The following is an 8,982-nucleotide window of genomic DNA, read 5'->3' as shown; positions in this document are numbered from 1 at the left end:
TCAATATATGCTTTTTGCCTGCTATTTTCATACTAAGCAAAAAAGAAACATCGTTTTACTAATGCTTCTCAAAAAGGCATGCAGCACAACCACTACGTAATCTTCAAATGATTTTTTTTTTCAGAATAGTCTGTTTTCTTTTTTGTAAAGGCTGCTTCACCCTTCCTCCAGTTCTTAGCTTTGACTGCACTCTTGCACTCTTCTCCTTTTGTTTGTCTCTTAAATAACTAGTGATGCAACTAGACAAAAAATACCTCATAATATGACCAGCTTCTTAGGCATTTCACTGTCTGTTACCTTTTGCTTGACTCTAGCCTTTATTTCCCTTATCGTTCCATTGATGACGGAGACAATTTTGACTCAAACTAGCTGTGCTTTTGTTGAAAGTAGTCTGACATTATCCCTGCTTATTAGGATTTGTGCCTCAAAAAAACTTCCCCATGCCCAAACTGTTTTTTCTAAAATCTGTTCAACACAAAATAATCTGGACTGAATATGACTAAATACAAGACACATGATGCAGTTTCTTTTGAAATCAGTTTTCCTACATGCCAGCCAACGAGGTATATGCTTCAATACCACTGAAAAAAGGGACCGCTTAACTGTTTTTGATGCCCCTCACCTTAACACTCTCCTCCGTCACTTCTGAAAGATGCAGAAGTGAATACCTGCTCCTCTCCCTTGGTTATTGCTGTTTTCCCCCTACTCTGTTTTTGCTTTATGGAGGATTTTATTCCCAGTGAATCATAGCATGATAAAGGTTGATCTTGCGTGCTATTTTAGCATCTGCAGAAATGTTTAAATTTGGTTCTGCAGAATGTATGCTATGATGATCTTTTTACTTTATTTTTTAAAGAGTATTGGAGCTGCATTAACTCTGAAAGCCATTACAATAGTGGGTGGCAGATTCCTTCTTGTTCCCTGCCTGGATCACCTGCATCTTTGGGGTTCTACAAACCTGGCGTCTACTTTCTGATCTGAACCTCTTTCCAGATAAGCTGGAAAAGAATCGTTTTGATTGCAAACCCCAGGAATATTCTGTCAGTACTTGCGTTTATTTCATGCAATATGATTGTTCATTGATTGCCTAAAATACTTCCTTGACTGTGAGACAAGCTGCCAGTATTCAAGCTGTTAGCTCTGTTACCAATGGCTTTGCTATTCAGAGAGAAGCAACTTTCATTGTTCTCATTTCTGAATAATTTCTGACCATTCCTAGCACTTAAGTCTGTGGATTATGCAAATATATCTATCTTTTTAATAACATCTGTGAAGGAATGTTTTTTCCCGTTTTCTTCCTCCCCTCTCCCCCAGCATAGAATCAATTATTATGTAATGGATAGCAAATGTTTTCCTCAAATTCTAATCAATACTTGGTTGGTCATGGAGTAGATGTGGCTTTCCAAATGTTGCCTTGTAAAGCAGCTTGATGGGCAAATGATTTGACTGGCAAAGATCAAGCCACTCCTGCCATCTGCCTCTACCTCAGTGTCCTTATTTGATAATTTGTCAGAAACAGTTTAACAGTTCAGCCTGTTCTAATGAAGGTTTTGAACCTCTGAGGTGTGCCTGGAAAATTAAGTGCCATCCTGACATGTGCAAAACCTCAGCTATAAGACTTGTACCTAAACTGACTTCTTGAAGAGACTTCCTAGCCTTGACCTTCCTCCCATTATCAGCCTTCCTGGTGAAACTCTGCTCGTGGCAGTAAGACCTTCACCTTGCAACAATGACAGCTCACGGATGTCTGGTAGGAGTGGAGCTGGGTGAGCATGAGGAGACTCTGATCCATTGTTTTGATATGTTAACCTCTGGCTTACTTTTTTTGAGCATCCTCAGGATATCATTTGCCCAGGTGAATGTGTGGGAGCAGCTCTTTACTAGAAGGAGTTCAAATATGTTGCTGCTGCATGTGTATTTTGGGGATTGCAGTGCTTTCACCTAGTGGCGTGGGCACAAGAAGACTTTATCATAGTGTTTCTTCATGTTATATTTTTTTCCATGAAGTGCCTGAGACTCTTTAGGGGTGGTTTGATACATAACCATAACAGCCTAGTATAGTTTTTAGATAGCCTAAAGTACCTGCTATGCCCATGCTGGACCTATAGTGAGACTACTCTTCTGCAGAGCTGTGGCAGGTGGGCATCCTGTAGGGCATCTGAAATGGCATCAGGAGCTTATTCAGGCAACTGGGGCCTATTCTTCATATATTTTCCAGATGGAAAGCATAAAGCAGTTGCCTTGGCAAAGTGACCAGGCAGTCACAGCTGCTGTTCCCTCACAAATACGGAGATGAAACATTTTAATGTATTAATTAGCTAAACTACAAGCCAGAGACTTGGACTTGATACAAATGCTTATGACAAACTGGTAAACACAGTAGTTAAACTTCCTGATGGTAACATAAAATGAAAGTAGGGTGACTTCAAGCAATCCACTTATCAAATGTGATAGCTTTTCTTTAAACACCCATTTCCACGTGGAACCTGCTTCTCCCAGTGCCTGGGTAATGTAGGAGTAACATATTAGTGTGAAGGAGTGGGGTCTGGCAAGAAGCAACATATAAATGTTGCAGGATCTTGGGGCAGGTGTTGATCTTCATATTTATAATCATCCTTATAGATCCAAGGTATAAAGACCTCTGTCAATAGGAAAAAAAGAAAGCCAGATACATCCTAAATGTATCCTTTAGCTAAGGATTTCAGTGTTATTTTTGAACTATTCTTCACTTTTGAAGTGTTTCTTGTTCTGCAACAGTTGTTTAACTTCCTGTATCTGCCAAATTTGTGGGGGTCTATTTGCTGCAGGCTTCACCTTGCTATCCTTGTGAGACTCTGCATCCCCCATTTCAAAGTTCATGACAACCAAGAATAGATCAACTTGATTTAATATTTCTGGGCATTGCAGTCCTAAGCTGAAAGACCTTGAATGTAAATTCTGGAGTTGCTCACAGTCACTTCATTCAAAGGAGAATAAAACCTTATTGCTTTAAAATTGTAATCAACCTTTTTAAACAGTCACCAGTGTAAATGCTTCCCATCTTATCTTCTGGGAAAGAAATATGTCTGTGTGACTTTTCCTTCTGAATTGGTCTTTGCAGATATGTACTTATTTTGTGGATCTTGCCACTATTTTTCTTTCTGAAAGCATTTTGCCCCTCATATTGCTTTTTGCAAAACTGTCCCATTGTGGCCACAGCTTGTTGTGTTCTGCTCCTGTCAGGGCTGCCATGGCACGTATTTTCCTGAACTTGCCATTGTGATAGGAGGCTTTGTGAATGCAGACAACAGCACTGCAAACACAAAAGTTTAGATCTATTTACAGGTTTGCAACATAAGGCTGTATTGTCATGCCCAACTTTGTTTTCACTAATTTTGTCTGTTTCCCCTGATGGTATGACAATTACTTATCTCATACTGTATTTCAACTGTTGTCTTCAAGAACAGAATGGTGGGATTGTTGTCTAACCTTCTTATAAGTATGTTCCCACATCTCCCAGTTATTACTTTATCCCTTATTTTATCTTTTTACCAGAAGCTGTGGAAGAATGCTTTAATGAAATGAATCTCGACATTTCAGGGAGCAAGGATTTCAAACCCCATCTTACTTTTCTAAAGCTCTCCAAAGCACCGAGATTAAAAAGAAGGGTGAGTAGGCTTTAAATTCTTTTTACTGGTATCAGTTCTAGAGATTATTTTTATTTTAATGATTTTTTGGGGGGGGGAGGCTATACGCTTCAATTTTCATTTCAACTACAGAAAAAAAATCTATTTAACAGAGCTTCTATTTCAACTGGCCAAAATACTTATTTCTTCATATTCAACTAGAAGAGATGAATATTCTTGTCCATATTGTGTATGGCTCTAATGGTAGAATACAGAGTGCTTTCCTTCTGCTGTGGGCAGTTGAATCTGCATGAAAATACAATGTCAAGCTGCTTCCATAGGGCAGGATGGCTTCAAGCAATATTTATCCGAGAACAAGATTAATGTCACTTTGGAAGCTAGGCTGGTGCTTTGATTTATGCTAGAAATGTGTGATGTGCTTTCTTAACCTTTACTGCAGCATTGTATGGTTTATCACATACAATTAAAGTAAAAAAAAAAAACACAACTCTGATTAGATTACTCATTTCCCAGTGGAATATTGTCCTGCTTGTTTCCAGGAATAGTTCTTGTATTTATGAGGTCAATATATTGCAAACCTGAAACACAAAAGGAACATGCATGAAGAAAACAGAAAATGTTATAATAGTTGAGGAAAATGACCTTGTATTTGTGCACATCAAGTACTTCAAATTGACTTGATACTTGCCTTCTGTACAATCAAAGTTGGATAGTACCAGTAGTTCTGTGCTGGAGTTTTTTTTTCTTTTATATTGCCTACAGAGAATTTCATCAGTACAGGCATCAGCAATGTCTAATGCAAAAAAAAAAAAAAAAAAAGTATAGTATGAATGTAGGAATTGCTGTTGATTTCTGTCTAGAATAATTCAGAATAATTCAGAAATTCCTTCTACCATTGAACATACAGTTTTGGGCATCACTGAAAAAAAGCATGATTACATCCTCTCTGCACTCTCCTTTTAGATATTTAATATACATTGACAAGATTCCCCTGAGCCTTCTCAAGGCTTAAGTCCCACCTCTCCTAGCCTTTCCTTGTAGGAGTGATGTTCCAGTCACTTCATCTTCATGGCCCTTCACTAGACTCCCTCTAGTAGCTCCATACAGGGAAGCCCAGAAATAAATGTGTACTCAGGCATGGCCTCACCAGTGCTGAGTAGTGGGGAAGGACCACTTCACCTGCTGGCAATATGTTGCCTGAGGAAGCCAAGAATACAGTTATCCTTCTTTGTGACAAGGTTACACATTTATTTTCAACTTTGTGTCCACCAGGACCTCCAAGCCACTTCCTGCAAAGGTGCCTTTTAGCTGGGCAGCCCCCAGTATGTCCTGGTGCATGGGACTGTTCTTCCCCAGTTGCAGGACTTGATGCTTCCCCTTGTAGAACTTGATGTACTTCCTCTTGACCCATTTCTCCAGCCTGTCCAGGTTCCTCCAGATGGCAGCACAACCATCTGGTGTATCAGCCACTCCTACCAGTTTTGCCCTCTGCAAGCTTTCTGAGGGTGTGCCTTGCCCCATCACCCAGATAACTAATGAAGGTGTTAAATAGGACTGTACCCAGTATTGATCTCTGGGGTACTCTGCTATTTACTAGTCTCCAGCTAGATCTGGATCCTCTGAATCCAACCATGCACACAGTTTTTAATCCACCTTGCTGTCTGCTCATCCAGCCCATATATGTCAACAGCTTCTCTGTGAGGTTCTTACAGGAGCCAGTGACAAAAGAATTACTGAAGTCTAGGCTACTAAAGATAGTCTATGAATATCTCCTGCTTTCCTCATCTATAGGGTGTTGTTCATTCCTGTCTCCAGATTTGTATGCACCTTAACCCTGTTGCTTCTAAATACTATTCTACACATCATGACCATGAAATTTAGGTAGAATGGGGTTGCATGTTAAGTTAGTTATCAGGGCACATATGGATGCTGTATGTCCATGTACAATCTCACCATAGTTAATGTTCAGCCCCAGACACAGGATTTAACCTCAAAGATCAGACCAGAATATTAATGTATGAGTTTGAAATCTGACATACCAAATTGAAAATACTAAGTATTTGCTTTGTCTTTTCCAGAGTCAAAATGTAATGGGTTAAAGAAGGAAAACTCTATAAATCTATAATACCCTGTTCTTAAAGACAGCAGGAGAGAAACCAAAATTCCTAAATACTAGAAGATGCCAAGTGTGAGAAAAATATTGTTTTAGTTATTATGATGCCATCTACTGGCTGTAATTACTTGCTGTATATCATAAATAAGTGTTTCCATGTAATATGAATGCAATTCAGGTACTTCATGCAACTTCACTGCTTCCACAGTGAAGCTCAAGAAACAATTACTAGCATTGCCTGCTTACATTTTACTTCTCACGAACGTTTTAATAAAAGATATATGATGCATATGAAGTTGTTGTAAACCTTGTTTGTATTGAGGATTCATTCTTCTTTAAAACTGCTACATGTTTTAAGTTTGAGCTCAGGAAATTATGCACACTGGACTTTGTGTCTAGAGACCCCAAAAAGGTTGGAGGGGGCTTTATTTGTGTACTATTTAGCTTGACAAGCTGCTGAAGGAATGGTATATTCTGTTTATTGTTGAGGTTCAAATTGTGTAGGACACCTCTGGCATAAATATTAAAATATGGGCTTTTCAAATTGTTCTGACCTGTGTTTCCAGAGAGCCAAGAGGGAACAGCTCACCTTAAGAGTATCCACTTCAATGTGTACCTGATACTGTGGAGCCTTTTCCAGCACGCAGACTGCTGTTGTCAGTGCAGGTTGTTGGTCTCCAGTGATGGGCACTGCCCACGCTCACCTATGACAAAGCAAAGCTGGATTTTAAGTGCTACCACTTGAAAGGGGAAAGCATTTGTTCTTGCTTTTATGCTGCTCAAAGTAGATTCACTTGGTGCAGGTCTGCAAATAGCTGCTATCCATCCTGGGTGTTGAGAGCAGCAATCCTATGAAAATCACTTGTATTAAAATATTCTGGCTCTTTAATGGAAAGGGCAGTCCTAAACCTGGCCTCTTGGAGCTACTTGATAAGTTATCTTAAATGACATGGCCTTACTTGAATTTCCATTGTCCTCCTGAATTACCCAGAAAGCAGCCAATGCACAACGTACCTCTGCATTTAAGCAGAACTTATTGCGGGTGTAGAAGTGATGTATGTCTCTTGTGTAACCAATGGCCTGGCTCTAGCTGCCACCAGGGTACCTCTGGGGCACAGTAGAAGATGTACAGTTTGTTCAATTAAACTTTGAAGTGACTTGGCCATTAGGTCTTCTCTGAGGGGCAGCAGTGTCTAAGTGGTTTGAAAGTTTTGATTATTTTTTTTTTTTGAAGCTATTTACATGTGTTTCTGTTCAAGTGACAACAGTTATCTCTTGCAATTCCCCTATGGTGCATGCCTACTCATGCAGAGACCTGCCAAAAAGGCTGTTACAAGGAAGGAAGCTTGTAAAGAGATCTCTCGTTGTTTTTAAACATGCACTCCTGAGCATCTGGGGGCAAGGCTGAAAATAATTGAGATTCCCTTAAAGAACTGTGCTGCAAGGGGCTCCTCAGGGTCTTGTTAGTGTGCTCTCCTTAAGGGAAGGTGGAGACTGTTCCTTGTTGCTTAATGATTTATCTGTCCTTCACTTCTGTGTGTGCCCCTCAGATGTGAGCTTTGTTACAGGCTAAATGCTTTGTGGGAGCCCCTAGTTCAAATTGGCAGCCTGTTGTGGCTGGTGGAAACATGTAGGGATTGTTCAGCCATCCCTGGTGGTCTCTGTACAGCTGAGTCAGTGCTGCTGTACTTGAACTTGTCTTGTGGGGAAACACCAATTTGGAAATGATTTCCATGTTGACAGTCCTAAATTACAATGCTTTCTGATATGCCTTGATTTTGGCAGTGGAAGTTTGTGTTTTTTTTTTATTTTCAATCTGAAAAGATCATGTAAGCAGTTCAAAATGCATCTATAGGAGTAAAAACTTTCATTTATATATCGTGACTGTTGTAGTGTTTGGCTGTTGAGATATTAGCAGTGTTTAGTTATGATTTAAGAGCTGCTCTGGCTTTTTTTTTTTTTTTTGTCTAGCTTGCTTTCACAATAAGCCACTGTTAAATTTCTTTTGAATACTTTACTGATGTATGTCAGCTGTACAGCTTTTTCAGCTATATTTCTAACCTGTCTCTAGCATGCAATTTAATTACTATTGTGACATGTGCACACCAACGAAAAAGATGCATTTTTCAGGCTGTAGAAGTAGCAACAGGATGAGAAACTGAGCAAAGAAAACTTTAGGAAGTTTTCCACCTAAAGGCAATTCAGAAAACTAAGGAATAGTTTCTGAGTTAATGTTGTGACTGCTAAATTGCTTGAAATATCTAAAAATTACATGAATGCTTTTCAATAATACGATTAAATTGAACTGTTGCTTTATCTCTAGTTCTTTTTTTGTGTTTGTGGCTTGTTGAGGGAAGAAGGGTAGGTGAGGGATTCAGAAAAAAGACAAACTTAAAAATAATCAGCTGTCAATACTGTGTTATCAGTATTAACTTAGGTACTACAAAATGCAGTAGATATTGCTATCCTAATGGAGTTGGTGGGTATTTTTCCTAAGTTTTCTTAAGAAAATAATTCATCGGATACTAGTTGATATGTCATGTACTCTTCTGAAGTGTGTATAATTTGTGTATATATACACATACTATAAATTGCTCTTTCAATATTTTAGGGCTTCAGGAAAATTTGTTCGGATCTGTATAAAGAATATGAAGACAGTTTTTTTGGCACAGAGGTTTTCAGTCAAATTGATCTCTGTGCCATGCGTAAGAAGAAACAGGAATCTGGTTACTACTATTGTGAGTGTTCTATTAATGTGGGCTCCAGAGGTACAGAAGAGAGCAAAGAGCAAGAAATGCAGACAGAAAATAAGGGAGAAACAAGCAGTGAAGACCCTCCAGGTAGTGCTGCAGGGACTGAAACAGAGGGAACTGCTGCAAGTTGTTACCTTGCCTCACATCCAGTAGCAGCTGATGACAAACCATCTGAAAATATTGCTGAGGTTTTAATTGCAAGTAAAGAGGAAGAAATCAATGAGGTGAATGGACAGCCTGAAGCTACAGACGAGACTTTTCTTGCTGCTGGAGAGATCTGCTCAGAGTCAGCGCCTGCTCTGCTGCCAGTAAGATCAGACGCATTGTTGAGTGTGGGAGAGAATCAAGAAAAAGCAAAGGTAATGGACAATGGACTGCAGAAAACTGAAGCAACAGTGTATGCACCTGATCTGCCAACAAGTTCAGAGTAAAGCTGTTGTAGTCCTTGGTGAACAGATCCCACCCTTGGTGATGGAAGGAAGGCAGCCAC

Source organism: Netta rufina (genome assembly GCF_964035555.1).
Source record: "Netta rufina genome assembly, chromosome: 2".
NCBI lineage: Eukaryota > Metazoa > Chordata > Aves > Anseriformes > Anatidae > Netta > Netta rufina.
The sequence above is the reverse complement of the archived record's forward strand: the minus strand, read 5'-3'. Positions refer to the sequence as shown.